Raw genomic sequence first — 13,640 nt, 5'->3', positions numbered from 1 at the left:
CGTTACCTCGCTCTGTTCCTGTCGCATTTATATTCAAGTTCTGAAAATAGGCACGATTCGAGTGCCAAGCGAAATGCGACTCTAAATGTGAATTTAAATAAAAATAGTATTAAAACTGTCACGACTGCCAAATTTCTTATTCATTGTGCACCGGCATTTCAGTATTCTACGCAATCAGTATTCTTCCTCTTCAGCATGAATCTACGTTCTACACCTAACAATATTGCTACGTCTTTTTCTCTTTTTTTATCACACATATACATACATATATTATGAAGGCTATGAGCAAAATTCGTAGTAAAAGAAATTTTTAAATTTTGGTTAACTATTCAAGTGATACATCCTTGTATGTATATGTATGATAAAAATGAGCAAAATTTAATTCTAACTTGAATTTGTAATAACCCCAAAGTCTCAATTTTAATTTATTTCTCTTTCACCCTAAAGCTAGTAATCATAGACATAATACATCTGTCTAAACAGCAGCATCCGAAATTCATTCTTATCACATGATTCTTATATTAACTCTCACTCACTGTTCAGCACTAAATTTAATGCAAAAGCCTTTTAATTAAAAATAATATTAAAGTCTGTAAACCGAACCCTTAATTACCCAGGAAAAATAAAACGAAACCATCACTTTGAAGACCTAATCTAATTTCGTAGACATTTCACAGGTTCACTATCCTGTAAGTGTTTATTATTTGTCATGATAATTTTGTGTGGTGACGTAGAACAGTTGCCGAAATGCTGCAACACAGTGGTGTACAGAGAAAGGACAGCAAGTGTGCTGCAAAAGATTTAATCGCAAAGTCTTGATTATAAGACGACAGTATCGGAGGGCTAGGCTGGAAATGATCAATGGTTCATGAGAACATATATGCGCAAAATTGCGTAAATTTGTATGCCGCCAGCGAGACTGCAATGATAGGAAGGGTCAGAGCCTTGGCTTTCGAAAATCGATCTTCAACAATACGTTCTTTCACTTACAGCGAAGATCTTATGTCTTTTAGAATTCAAATATAAAATTAACGATATTATAAAAATGGTGAAAGTTTTAAAAGTAGACGATAGCGTCTTTTTCAATTTTATGTAATAATATGGGATCAGATGAGCATCAATCTTTACTGTTCTATATTGAAATGCATAGATTGCCGAGAGGCAGAGTTCCGTTATGAGCTCATGGGTCGAAAGAACAACTTAACTTTTGCGGGCAACTCTTAAAATTCAGTTAAGCTGGAAAACAATTACTTTTTATGTGCAAAAAATGCCTTCTTTAGCCGATATATTTGAATATCTAAATGAACTTAATCGGAAAATGCAAGGACTGCTTGACAAAATATTAAATTGCATTGACGAAATTAATGGAATCGAGAACAAAAAAATTAGCTTTGGAAATACGTAATGAACAATGGTTCCTCTGCATTGCCGATATTCTAATTGCAGAGGAACTTATTTATTAGTCGATATTCTAATCCTAAAAAAGAACTACTAGAACTTGTAGATAAACATCTATGCATGCCTGAGAGAAAACTTCAGCTGTACTTTGAACTAACAATGACAAACAAATTAGACTGGGTTCGAAATCTATTTCCATCTTCCTTTTAGATCATATGGCATTCGATTTATGTGGAAAAAAAAAGTTATTAGAAAGTTATGGTGCGCCCTTGAAGTTTAGTTTAAGGATGTTCCATTCACTGAATTCTGAGCAACTGGAAAAAAAATGAGTTTCAATGCATTGATAAAAAAAAGCCATAAAATTTCTTTTATCATTCACAACAATTATTATGCGTAAACAAAATTCCTCTTCTATACTTACTATCAAGAATTTAATGGATAATCTTTGAAAAAGTCATAATCATGAATTGCATGTATCCTTTTGGCCATAGACCTAAATATGTAACATTCATAGAAATAAGCCCATGCATCTAACTGAACAAAAGAAATTAATTACAGGTTTACTCAATATAATTCATAGATGCGATATAAAATCAATGCGGATCAGGTATTTTCAGTCTATAGTTTCGTTTATTTCGTTTTTCATAATAAGACTTATCTTAAATGGATAGCTGGAATGTTTATACATTATAATGCAAAAACATTTGAAAGAAAGATCTTATTAATTGAATCCTTAACATGAAATTGGTTTGGTTTAGTTGATTATGGCGAAGTACACTAAGGACTATCTGACTAACAGAAGGGATGCCTCGTGGAGGATTTTCTAAGGGAAACCGACTCGTATACATTTTATGCAAGGGGAATACCACGAAAACCCTATACAGTCAGCCCGTTCATTTGGAACGATCCCAGGTTCGGAACTACCACAGCTCAGCGATTTTACCACTCGGCCGTTGGTGGGCACAGTATAAAATAGAAGAAATTACCGTATTTGACGGCATATAAGCCGCACTTTTTTTCCTAAATCTGGTCTCAAAAAAGTTACCTGCGTCTTATACGTGAAGGTAATTGCATTCAATAATTGTTTATTTGGCTTTTACGAAACGTGAGAACTAAAAGAAACCACGCTACTGAAACTTTTTTCCTTGTGTGTGGCCTTCTAAATAAGGGTGCGTCTTATATGCCGTCAAATACGATAATCATGTTAATATAAAAAATGTTCCTTCACAGTGTATCGCGATATTATTTATGCTTATGAGCTATGCCGTGGCGTGTAAAAAATTGGGAAACACTGACGTAGAACATGATGACACAGTTGATGCATAGAATTTGGACAGTCTGAACACTTTTTTATTCATGATAAAACATTATTGTATTCTTCTGTGATTGTATTCTTACTTCTCAGGCAGATAACCCTAGCATGCTTTGCCTTAATTAAATAAAACCAAAGCCAATCTTACTTCTCACATGTATTTCAACTAAGCTAAAGAACGGACAGACTACATGTTAGCAGGTCACATACACATTACGATACTGGAATTAGATTAAAGATAGCAAAAATGTAGTTCTACTTGATTTCTATTGGTTTACAAAATTAACGTTATTATTGGTTAAAAGATGTTTCTTGTTACGTAAGTACATGCCTAATCAGAGTTATGTAATAATCATATGACGAAGATCAATTTTAAATGATGCAGTTCAGAGAAGTTTATTACAAGCCTGTTATTTTTAGGATAGAAGGGCAGAAAATTAAATTAAAAATACACACAAAGGGCTAGTACATATTCACACTAGAATTTTACTGCTAAATATTTTTTACCATAATATACATTTAATGTATACACACAGACAATATTTATACAACGTGCAATTCACCTTTACTTATTCAGATATATATAGTAGCAACAAACTTAATATAATATTTTAAATAGTGATTGTAATAATACGAGTATAAAAAAAAAAGATGAGAAATTTAGAATTGTACGTAATATTTGAATGAAGGATTTCATAAATGTTTTAGATCCTAAACAAAAATTTAAAAAATTGATATTTTTAATAAAATTGATTTTAGAATCTCATGTAAATTAATTTTAGAGCAACAATGTGACAAAAACAATAAAATAACAGCTTAGAATTCAAAACAATCCTCAAAGGAAGAATAAAAACTAAACTGCGATTCTTCAGCTACGCAACATAAATCATAGGAATTATAATGAAATATTTTAATCCTGTCACCAGTAAAAGCTATCATTTCTCTCCTAGTTTTTAACTTTGTTGTAAATCCTGTTGATATCTTTTTCAGTACAATTGTACTACATAGGAAAAATGTGACTTAAGTTAACCGGAACCTGAAAATGATTAAACAGCTATTTATAAACAGTATGCGGTAAGTTTTTCTAGAACTTTTTAGAAATAATCTAGCATAATAACATCTGACAAACCTAAAAGAATTACGCCTGAAAATATCTACATGAGAGATAGATTTTAAGGGGAGGGGGAATTTGAAAGCATTACACAAATTGCGTCATTTAAAAAAAGTAAGGGGGGAATCCGCATTTAGGAAGAAAGGCCAAAAAACATTAAATTATTAACACATACTCACTGTGCTATATATATCATTAAAAATATCAAAAATGGTGAGTACAAAGTTAGCCGAGCGGAAGTAGAAAAAGCAGTCCACTAATAAGGTAAAGCAAACAAAGAAAAAAGCGTTCAGAGATGAGGAAGAGTCTAAATATAAAAGAAAACAATCCTGATATCTTTGGAGCCGAAAGCGAATGAGCTGAGTCGAAGAGACTTTGCCTAGTCAGACAGACATCGAGTAAGTACGTTATCCTTGATGAGTAAGCATAAGAAACCTTAATGTTGGAGGTTAAGGTAGTCGGAAGGTTTATGAAGCAGTCTTCAACACAGCAATGAGTTCCTGAGAAAGAAAATATCTTCCAAGAAGCCAAGTAAAGTTCACTTAAAGTTTTGATGCTCTTGTACTTAACATGATTACACCTCGCGTTATTTCCTTGAATTTGAAAAAGATGGTTTCACCAATAAGAAGATTCGTTTAAATATTAATAACTTGGGATGGTTTGGTTTGTTTGATTGCGACAAAGCACGCGAGGTTATTTTCCTATGCTTTCGCGAAGGACCTTCTAAAGGAAACTCACTTGTATAAGTTACATACGGTTGGAAAACCACAAAAACGCCGATGCACTCTAGCCCGTTTTCGAAAAATTCGAACGCGCATCGAACGACCAGTGTTCAGCAGTGTCAACCACTCGCCCCTGGTTTGAAAGAGGAAAATGTAACTATCAGTCAGTTACCTTCATAGCTCTCTGTAATTACTATTAAAAGCTCATCATGGCAGAGCATACATGGGGGACTTGGTGATATATACCCATATGCCAAGCGTTGTAGAAATTTTATCTTCCTTTTGCAGACGGCATCATTCACTGACTGCACTCTTCTACTTTTCGCTGATGAACCGAGATTCGGATTGCAAAGTGACAGCCGTCTTCAACTCATCATAAGAGAATGAAGAACACTACACAGTATTACCTGAGAAATTACTGTTTCTTACTGTGTCTGTAATATTACCTGAGACGTTCTTTTCGTATTCCTCTCTAGAGAGGTAATTTGCATGTTGTACTTTATAAAGACTTTATACGGTTATTAAGGCGAGCTTTAAAACTGTAGGGTTTCCTCATGTGTAAAGTAGATACGAGCCAGTCTCCCTTAAAAGTCCTCCATGAAGGCATCCCTCCCTACAGGCAGATAGCCCTCGAGTTGCTTTGCTTTTAATAAATAACCTAACCTTAGAATCTAGAGGAAAGCACGGGCATTGGTGACATGGAAGCGTTTAAAGGAGCGTTGAGTTGGAATTCCTATCGAAAATCTGACGGTTAGGAACGAAGAATAGCATAATTTCGAATTTAGTTCTAAAACACTTTCTCTCCACCTAAATTAAGCTAGATCTGGATACAAAGTGGCTCAGCTGTCACTGGCGGCCAAGTCTTCAAAATTCCATTACTGCTGACGAATTTCAAAGCTTTTCATGTTTTCTTTAAATACGCATGCTAGCTAAATAGAAATATGGATTTTTATAGATGATGAATTCAACAAAACTTACTTTTAGTTATTTATTTGCTGTACGACATTATTATATTATTATTAAAACATACTTCAAACTGTCGCTATTTTTCAACGCACCGGAGAATTATGTATTTTGTGTTCCCACCCCAGTTGATGAGAAAAACTAGGAACAATACAAAATTATTAAGACTGAAATAATTATTACATTAAAGAGTCGAATTTTTTGAAGGGGAAGGGAAATTATACATTTATTTCTACAAAAACGCAATAAATACATAAAAAACGTGTTCAAGCATTTACATTGCAGATAAAAATTTTAATATAAACTACTAGTGGGAAAATCAGTTGATTTCCATGTTATTAAGGTTTTTGAACAACGAAGCACAAAAATTAAATCGGGCACAAGCCAGGTAAATATGCACTAGCCGAGGTTAATATGTCTTAAAATTAATTTTTATGTATAATCTAATGCATACATTATGCAATTATTTTTAAATCGTTAAAACATTGTTTAAAAATTAAAATTAATTGCATAGAGTTTATATCATTAGTTTTAATATTTTTCTTGAAACAGGTGTAAAACCTGTCTGTGGAATATACTTTGCAAAATCGTATTTCAATAGAATTACCGAATGATTTTTATTAGCTTAATAATTTTTTCATCCATAATTAAAAAAAAAAAAAAATATTTTTCAAACTTTTTGTACGCTCAAGCTCTGAAATATACAGCATCTTTATCGCAAACATTATATACAGATACAATCATATTGTGGAATAAGTGATAAAAATAGTGGTTTCAGTTGGTAACGCTAAAACGTTTTCAGAAGTCCAAAAGTCTCCAAATAACCTCAAGCGAAAAGTGAGTTTTACCGCTTCAGTGACTGTTTGTATAGCGTTAAATAATGAAGTTTAAAATTCAACTTACAGTATCCGATTGTAGAAATGCGTAACGTATCGGTTGCGGAACAGATCTGACAAGAAGTTTTCAGACTAAGAGAACTGTGACGCTGTGAAATCTAAATATAAGAACCTTTCTCAGGGACATGAGAACCGCCTCCAATTAGCCGCAAAGTTTCAAGAAGATAATTTGGAAGAGGTGTTATGTCAAAGAGGGAGGAACGAATTTCGCGTGGTTCGGCAATTTTCTCACTGTTCTAAAACCCCAAAGGCAAAAATCGTGTTCTTATGGTAAGACACTTCTTCAAGGAAATGTCAACTGAAAAAAGATGACGACTGCACGCAAATGCAAGAATCGTAGAACAGCTATTTTTTAAAAAAGGCCACTTATGACAATATTTTAATTACATGTATTGACGGTAAACGATATTTATATTTTTGTTGCTTAAGAGCTTAGGTAATACGATTTCCATAAAACGTAATGATGTCACTGAAAATAAGCCTGTTACAAATCGTGGTTTCATTACATTAGACACTGATTTCGGGAAGCAGAGCGTGACACCTAAGCTTTAGTGCAAGTCTGCAATTCAATCAATGTTCCTATACAATTCAAACCCACACTTCTAACAGTGGATAACAAGAAAAAAGTAGATTTTATATTAGATAAGGATTGCATTTAAAGCCACAAATTATATTTGTCATTTCAAGTATCATCGTAAAACATTTTTGACAAAAGCATTACTTTTAAATTTATGAAACATGAAAAGGAATATTTCTTTAATTGGTACGTTCTAAATGCATCCTTTAAGTTTAAGTAATAATTTCTAAATTGTTAAAATTTACCGTTTAGGACTGAAAGAAAATTTTGTTCACTGTTTTGAATCGATGAAAGCAATACAGTACCTTGACATTATGATGAATCTCCATCATTTTGCTCAATCATGTTCACAAATATTATCATCAGAAATGGAAGAGAGAGCTTACCTAATGAAAGAAAAATAAAATACATAAATATAAACAACACCTGTACAATTATTACAATTCAAGTTTCAAATACATAATCAAACAAGCAACCCTATAAGTCGAAACAGGTTCAGCAAATTATAACAGTTTGTCGGAATTTGAATTTATGTTTAAACTCATTAAATTTTAAAACAATTATTCATGTAATGCTTAAGTTCAACGGAAAATGCCCTGAGGAGTTGCAATTCCGCACAGAAACATGCGTTCAGTTCGGTAATTCTATTGAATACGATATCTACTGAATGCAGGCAGGTGACGTGATCTTTGTCACGCAAAAGCGCAATTGTAAAAATGAAATAAATAATGAAGTTTAAAATTCAACTTACAGTATCCGATTGTAGAAATGCGTAACGTATCGGTTGCGGAACAGATCTGACAAGAAGTTTTCAGACTAAGAGAATAGCTTTTCCTGACGCTGTGAAATCTAAATATAAGAACCTTTCTCAGGGACATGAGAACCGCCTCCAATTAGCCGCAAAGTTTCAAGAAGATAATTTGGAAGAGGTGTTATGTCAAAGAGGGAGGAACGAATTTCGCGTGGTTCGGCAATTTTCTCACTGTTCTAAAACCCCAAAGGCAAAAATCGTGTTCTTATGGTAAGACACTTCTTCAAGGAAATGTCAACTGAAAAAAGATGACGACTGCACGCAAATGCAAGAATCGTAGAACAGCTATTTTTTAAAAAAGGCCACTTATGACAATATTTTAATTACATGTATTGACGGTAAACGATATTTATATTTTTGTTGCTTAAGAGCTTAGGTAATACGATTTCCATAAAACGTAATGATGTCACTGAAAATAAGCCTGTTACAAATCGTGGTTTCATTACATTAGACACTGATTTCGGGAAGCAGAGCGTGACACCTAAGCTAAGAAAGATGGCCCCAAGAGTAATTACATTGAAAATGGTCAACGCCGGTCATTCTTTTTGAGCGACCCGTTTCGACGAAATGGGGTTTACAGTTCTCTTACTTGAATAGTTTTCATTGCTCACCGCTCTCATAAAGTAGCAAAAGAGAATTTTTCCCCCCATTCCCTCTTTGAAGAAATGGCATTTAATGCAAGAAGCTTAACTTCGTTACCCTATTTTGAAATTATTTCTTCTCAACCTGCTGTTGAAATCCGATGCAACTACAGTGGACTGGTATTTCTGTTTTAGAGCTTAGCACACATTTGTGCCCAGTCACTAATTTGCCTTACCACAGACGCGGGATTTAACAGAAAAGAGTAATTATGAATATAATGTAACATATATATAAAGAAGTGAAACCTCTCCCTGCAACCCCTTATGAGAAATACTTATACCTAATTTTCAGCCGCCTCTGAAAATGACCAGTTCTTCTCCGAAGAAAAATAAAGATTGATAATTATAATAACAGAATATGACCATTCTCTAACACGACGAAGACTATCCAATGTGATAAAGGTATTCAAATTACTCCGCGGACCCTGCGGTTCTATCAGAGTTCCGCAGGTCAAATCGAAACCGGAAAGAATTTTTTCAATACCATGAGAACTTCTTTAGATTATTTTATTGCATTTCTTACTGTTTGAACTACTATTTTAATTGCTTGCAAAGAAAGAAAGCAGTCGATGCAATATGATAAAGCAATATTGAAGTAGTGCCAAACGTAGTTTATTTTTGCTTTTGATGTTATTGGTACCGTTGTAATCTTCATACGCATGCCCTTCTCATTACTTTTCAACAATCCCTTTTCTTATCTCTATGATGATCCTAACAATTTTCTTCGTTGCTTGACTCGTCTCATTAACTTTCCTAAAACACACTGCTAATGAACTTACAAAAGATTTACGAGAAAATCACAAAATGAATTGAAAATTCGCAGTTATAGCGCAGGCCGTTTACTAAATAGTAACAACATGGACAGTCGTAGTACTGACTCGAAAGAGGTATGTATGCGCGCAGTCGTGACTCATCAAACTCCTGTCGTATTGCAAACAAATATGTACACCAAACAAAGATTTTCATGTCTAAACAGGATATTTGGACATACACCAACGTATTTCAAATTATTCGTATTGGAGATTAATACCGTTTCGTTTTTCTCTTCCTGACACCAGTTGTTACGCTATTTTCTTCCTTCACGTTCGTTCGGGGTTCGTAGATTTGGAGTGAATAACGACGACACTTCTTGATGAAGTAGCGAAACACACTTTATTTATCAGTATTGTCAGGACAGCTCCAAAGTCACGTTTTACAATCGTCGATGAAGTACTATAGACACGCTGACACGATCAGCGACACAGGCTTCAGGTTATCAGGCTATCACGGTGGAGACAGCTTCACGGCAAAACACTAGAGTACAGCTCTCGACTCTGCTTGGTCGTTCTCGGAACTCCACGTACTCTTGAGACTCTCCACGCTACAACTCACGATGCACTCGACGATACACAAGAGTATAGCTCTCGACTCAGCACAGTCTAAGACAAAACTCGGCGATGCACTAATTCGCGATGCACTCGGCGCTAGACTTGGAGACACTCGCTCAATGACTGACTATCAGCTCGCTAGACGAGGCACACACACTAACTGACTGCGGACCAACAGGGTTTATATAGCTTTCGGCTTGTGTTCGAGAACATTCTGGGCTAAACCGGTAACAATTCGTTCCAGAAGGTTCTCTATTCGTCCATGGTATATCGCCAATTTTTCTGCCAAATATCAGGAAATGGGCGATTTCTCGCCAAATGTGGCAGCCCTAAACCTGCTTTGCGGGGAAGTCATCTTACCGCGCCTGTACGTTTCGTAACAGTACGAATAACTTCAAATACGTTGAATATTTTCTTAATTCATATTAGACGTATTTCAAAGCAGAAGTATACCGAAGTACCACGGTGTGTGTGTGTGTGTGTGTATACACTGGTAGACAACTGTTCAGGACGGATCACAAATGGCGATATAGTGCGTAAAAAAGTAAGTATGATTGGATATCAAGTGAATTAAAAGAATGTCAGAATGCTAGGACATAACAATATAAATAATTTATTGAGCCCTGAAATCCAGAAGGCCATGAAAAGTGTTCAAAGGACAAAATGGTCATTTTGTGCTGAACATGAAGATGTGAAAAAAATTGCAATTACGTCCGCAGGCATTCTGTTGTAAAGATGTCAACACGGGATATGTCCACCATGGAGGGTGATGCAAGATTCCACACGTAGTGTCATGGTTTGCACAACATTATTCAGCAACTGTTGGGGTAATATATCTCATTCCTCTGTCAGTGCACCAATGAGGGTGTCTTTGGTTATTGGAGGGCACTAACGACCCGAAAGACTCCTCTCCAAAGCACCCCAAATATTTGCAATGGGTATTCAGATCTGTAGAACGTGCTGGCAATTCGAGGCGTTGAATATCCTCGCTCTCTAGACATTTCTGGTCAGCGACTGTTCGATAACATGTTGCGTTGTCGTCCATGAAAAAATTTATCACCACGGAAAATGCGATCATAAGCCATAAACGTGTCATTCGTTAGTCATAGTCCAGATGGAAGCACACAGAGCGACGTAAGGTAGTCGATTATGATCCCAGCCCATGTCATGTCACTACATTTAGGATATCGGTCCCTTTCCTGCATTTTTGACGGATTATATGCAGTACCACTCTTATACTAGATCAACTGGCGTTCACATTCCGATGACAGACTGAATCTATTCTCATCTGAGAATAGTACAAAAACCCAATCGTTTTCCCTTCAATTGCGATGCTGACGAAACCATTGCTAATGAGCGGAACGGAGACGTCTAGACAATAGAATGCACACAACAGGATGGTGGGGGTCTAGTCCTCCTTTATGCAAACTACTGGCTTAATTTTTTTCGGGAGATTCGCTTGCCAGTAGCAACAAGTAACTGATTTGGTATCTCAGTAGCTGTGGTGCGCCGGTTCTTTTTTATTGCTTCTGCAGGCGTCGTAATGCGAACACGACCTTGACGTTTGCCATACATTCCATTTGTTTGAAACGATTTCCAAAGCTTTGAAATAACACTGTGTTTGACGTGGAACTCCCTCGTAACATCTGTTATTTCTCACCCTTCTTCAATCTCGCCAATAATACGGCCACGCAGAAATTCATCTAAGCGGTGTCGAGAAGATATACCGAAAATTTCAAATTCGTCAACTGATTTTCCCATTAAATTTTGGTTTTGAAGAACAATGGTCAATATGTGTCAAATCCTTTGTATCTGTTATCAGCGCTGTCACGTGACGAACAAGCTCGACTCTTCCCACTAATTGCACGAAACAGTGTTTTATATATCGACAACAAATTTCACATTTATAAATTCGTATTGCGTCTCTAGCTCTGTTATTGCCTGCCCACTTTGGACTTACTTCTGCAAGATCAGCAGGAAAAAATTACAGAATGCTCAAAATTGTATTCGAAACAGGTCACAAAATGCCCCCTGGTATATTAGAAATAGCAAGATTCATGAAGAACTTAAAATTGTTCAAATCAGAACCTATTTTTATCATCTAGCAAAAAACTCATTCCAGACAGTGCAATTTATTTAATCCTGTAATACAAATTTATAATTATGACTATAGCAAATAGCAGAAAACCCATACCTATTCTGAGTAAACAAGTTATATGCGAATACGTTGTTTTTGTATATTATATAGTTTTACATCTTGTAAACTTGTATATAGTTATTCTACATCACTACTAGCTCATAGTATTGATCCGGTTCGACGGCTTTCTAGCTTACACTTCGTAAATCCTTCTAAATTCTTATTTTTTTTAGGGGGGGGACATTAGGAAGAATTCGATTTCTTAGTTTCTTTAAGTTATAACCTTAATCTATTTCGATATTTTTAACTCAGTTACAGAAGGTGTAGTGCACTATGTACAGGCACCCTGGTGTCTAACACCGTTACTACCACGTCACGTGACGAACAGCTTCAGCAATCCACAACTTTCATACGCACAACCACGTCCGCAATTATGCTACTTTCCATATTTTCCTGCCTTCGATATGGTAGTTGCTATTCGCTGCTACTGTTACCCGTCCTTAGCAGTTGTCCCACTAGCAACTGTCCCACTATACATATGTATATATTATCAAATTATTTTTTTATTAAACTCTGATTAATTTTCGGAAAAGTAAAATGTAAAATCGTGAAAGGTCTAGTGTAATACAAGGAAAAATAGCCAAAGAAATTTGTACTAATAATTAAGGACTGCAAAAAATTAAAGTTATAAAATTTATTATTGATGATTACATGAAATGGGACATTAATACATTTTCATCCAATCATATACAATAATTAAGAAACTCTGATTAAGAGTTTCTGTCCTTTTAGCCTACTTTAGAATAATATATACATATATAGTATATATCTATACATGCAGAAAAAATAAAGAATATGTAAAAGATATTATAATTTTAATTAGCAGCGTAAATTAATTTCCCTTTCTCTATTCTAAAATTGTAACCTCTTTTTCCACTGCGTCATTTCGAGTCTAATCCATGTCATATGATTCTTACATAATTCTGATGATGTAAATGGAACTAAAATCAAAAAGCCAATAATAATCTTACAGCAGTATTAATTATCGAATCAAATTCTATGCAATCAAAATTCTTGCTTTTCATTACCGATTCAATATTCTTCTTTCTACACCATTAATATTGCAGTCACCTATTTCATTACAGTGTATTTTATTACATATCTATATCATCTCTCTCTCTCTCTATATATATATATATACAATGGTGGCCAAAATTGTGGACACTTTTGGAAATTTTTATGTTTTTCAACTTTATATGCTTATAGAAAATGTTACGTTTCGAAAAATACAAACTTGCATATATCATTTTAAAGAGAATTTATTACTGAATTCAATACAAAACACAAAATTCAATTATTTGCAATACAAAAAAGTTATATGTACTCTAATGTAAATAAAAAAAACACAGTTATGAAGTGGTTTGTAATGTCTAGCTTTCCTGGCCAATCACTGTTCTTGTTCTGAGAACTAATCAAATGTTAGTAACTGCCAGTAGAAGCTGACATCATGTTTACACTTGAAACAATTCATTATTTTGTTTTGTTTTGTAGAAGGAGGACCTGTTTCTTATACACTGCAATTACAAGCAGGAATTTTTGTAAAAATTTTTAATACTTAGTCAAGAAGCAATGACATCAAATAAAAGAGTAGATTGGACACCTAGAAAGAGATGTAATATTATTGTGTTACGAGAGAGTGGTCTTT

General features: G+C 34.7%; 1 protein-coding gene across 4 annotated transcripts in view; it reads right to left on the bottom strand.

The window, feature by feature from the left end:
- raw (NDT-like domain-containing protein raw) overlaps positions 1-13,640 on the bottom strand; it is a 326,151-nt gene that overhangs the window by 135,736 nt on the left and 176,775 nt on the right. Inside the window, exon 1 of one of the 4 annotated variants that reach the window (XM_035360908.2) lies at positions 7,285-7,359. The exons of the other annotated variants lie outside the window; for them this stretch is intronic. The gene's annotated coding sequence lies outside the window, so the exon portion shown is untranslated. Of the gene's footprint in view, positions 1-7,284; positions 7,360-13,640 lie in introns of those variants that run through there. 4 annotated transcript variants of the gene reach the window in all.

This window comes from Stegodyphus dumicola, chromosome 8 (assembly GCF_044657685.1).
Source record: "Stegodyphus dumicola isolate Sdum_Otavi_A_Nest chromosome 8, ASM4465768v1".
NCBI classification, from domain to species: Eukaryota; Metazoa; Arthropoda; class Arachnida; order Araneae; family Eresidae; genus Stegodyphus; species Stegodyphus dumicola.
Note: the sequence above shows the minus strand (reverse complement) of the source record. Positions and strands in the feature narration are given on the sequence as shown.